Source organism: Tupaia chinensis, unplaced genomic scaffold, assembly GCF_000334495.1.
Source record: "Tupaia chinensis unplaced genomic scaffold, TupChi_1.0 Scaffold146807_1, whole genome shotgun sequence".
NCBI lineage: Eukaryota > Metazoa > Chordata > Mammalia > Scandentia > Tupaiidae > Tupaia > Tupaia belangeri.
Window position 1 is genome coordinate 130,844 of NW_006206661.1, and position 3,105 is coordinate 133,948.

The following is a 3,105-nucleotide window of genomic DNA, read 5'->3' on the forward strand; positions in this document are numbered from 1 at the left end:
GAAGGCCCTATAACTTCTCTAAAACCACATCTGAAGTTCAAGAACCTAGTCTGTCTTTTGGGAACAGTTTCGTGGCTACATAGGATCTTGTCAGATTGAAGATGCAACAAAGCAGCATTGTACTAATATTAAATGTCAGTCCACAGAGCTAATAATACCTCGTGTAATGTCCTTGGCAGGTGAAATTCATCACAAGGAAAGGGTAATACTTTTTGTTAACTAATTTTATTTTTTTCCTTTAGTGGTTAAGCATGATCATATATCCTCTTTAAAGCCTTACCTGAGAGAAGTAATGCCTTAAAATAAAAAAGCATTAATGATATCAAACTATGCACAATATCACCTTACTTTGTACTTTGCCTTCATGAGTGCCAATGTTTTTTGAACACATACAGATGCTGCACAGTAAAATGCAAAAAATACTTCAAGAATCATGTCAGGAATAGGTAGGCCACACTATATACTGACTTTAGCATTGAGTGCCATACAGTGTTTTGCCTTCCACAGGGGAAGGTACAACAAAAGATATTTTTAACTCACTGATAGAGCTTCTTTCTTCTGCTTGGTGTCCCACTGAACTTTCATAAGAGATTACTGGGGAAGTACACATTCAAAACCAGCAATAACAGCAGTATTCACAGCCCTTTTCTTGGAAAGAAGTATAAATAATTTCCTATTGGGGCAATCCATTTATAAACTTGACTTAGTGGCAGGGTCATGTGTATTTATAAAATAAGGCTAGTCATATTTAAGACAACTGAATGAAAGCTAGAAAAAAAGAAAAAACAAGCAAACTTGAACACTGAATCAACCTCAAACATCTCTATTCTGATGATATATTTTTGTAAGGAAAATAAATATTCAGATGATCAGAAGTGTATATAACTAAATGAGATGAGAAAAAACAGCATACATTTAAGAAGACAGAATTATAAAATTATATACCAGTGCTTAGAGTGGTGTTAAGTAAAGTGTTGAAATACTGCAAAAGGTAGGCGGTAACATGGACTGTCACTCACTGTAAATCTGCGTGGATGTTTCAAATAGGATTACTAACAAAAAAAGAATTTAATCAGTAATAAATTATCTCCCAACAGAGAAAAGTGCAGGTCCCAATGGTTTTATTTCTAAATTATAGAAAACTTTGAAAGAAGAGATAAGCTCATTCTACTCAAATGATTTCTAAAGATCCTAAAATAAGAAATACTCCCAAATTCATCTTATAAAACCTTCGTCAACCTCATCCCCAAAAGAGACAAGGACATAACAAAAAAGGAAAACTACAGACCAATATCTCTGATTAATACAGATGCAAAACTTCTCAACAAGATACTAGAAAATCATATGTAATGACACATTAAAAAAATACACCACACCACAGCCAGGTAGGCTTTATTCTGGGAATGCAAGGATGATTCATATAATACACCAAATTGTAAATGTAATACACAATATTAACAGAAAAAAAGATAAAAACATAAGATAATAGCAATCAATGCAGAAAAAGCATTTGATAAAACACAACATCCCATCAGGATTAATAAACTCAGCAAAATTGGCATAGATGCAACATGTCTCAATACAATAAAAGCCATATATGAAAAACTGATATAGCTAACATCACAAAGAATGGGGAAAAGTGTTAAGCTTTTCACCTAAAAACTGAAACAAATCAAAGCTGCCCACTTTCTCCACTCCTTTTTCATATATAACTGGAAGTCCAAGTCAATGAAATCAGACAAATAGCTAAAATAAAAGGCACTGAGGCAGGGAAAGAAGTGAAATTATTTCTATTTGTATATGACATAATTAAATACATAGAAAATCTAAAAAAATTTCACACACACAGGGAAAGAAAAAAGAAAAGAAAAACTCCTGGAAGTGAAAAATGTATACAGTGAACTGGCACGACACAAATCAACATACAAATATATATAACATTTCTATACATGAAGAGGAACAGACTGAGGTAGACTTGAAGAAAGTTATCCCACTTACAAGAGTTGCAAAATGCATAAGATACCTAAGAAAAAACCTAATCAAGTAAGTCAAAGACTTCTACAAGGAAAACTATGAAAATTTTTAAAAAGAAATGGAAAATGACACAAAGAGTGGAAAAAAAGAATCCCATGTCCCTGGTTTGGAAGAATTGATATAATCAAAATGTCAATCCTACCCAATTTAACCTACACATTTATCGCAACCCTTATAAAATTACCAGAGACATTCTACACAGATTTTTTTTTTTAATTATTGAATTTGTCTGGAATCTTTAAAGACACGGTATTGTCAAAAAAAAAAAAATCTGTGCAAGAAGAGTAGAGTAAAAGGCATCTCACTCTCTGACCCCAAAGTATATGATAAAGCTGTAATAATCAAGACACCATGGTTTTGGCACAGAAACAGACAGATGGACCAATGAGACAGAATGGAGACTCCAGAAATAAACTCCCAGACCCCAAAATATATTAAAAAGCTGTGATCATCAAAACAGCATGGTATTGGCATAAAAACAGACATGTGGACAATTGGAACCACTATAAACCCCAGAAATAAATCCCCAAACATATAGACAACTGTTTTCTAACAAAAGGCACCAGTCAATCTAATGGAGAAACAAAAGCCTCTTTAGCAAATGGGGCTAGAAAAACTGGTCATCCACCTGCAGAAAGATAAAACTGGTCCCCTATCTCTCACTATAAATGAAAATCAATTCAAAATTGATCAAAGATCTAAACCCAAGACCTCAAACTATACAACTACTGGTGAATGAAGCAGGGGAAACCATGAAGACATCGGCGTAGGCAAGGACTTATGCAATAAGACTCCCAAAGCACAGGCAATAACCCCAAAAATAAACAAGTGGGAAAACATCACTTCAAAAGCTTCTGCACAGCAAAATAAAAAATTAGAGTGAATTGACAATCTTTGAAGTGGGAAAATACATTTGCAAAGTATGGCTCAGATAGAGGTCTATTAAGTAGAATATATGGAGATCTCAAGCAGTGCACCTAAAAGAAAGAAAGAAAGAAAGAAAGAAAGAAAGAAAGAAAGAAAGAAAGAAAGAAAGAAAGAAAGAAAGAAAGAAAGAAAGAAAGAAAGAAA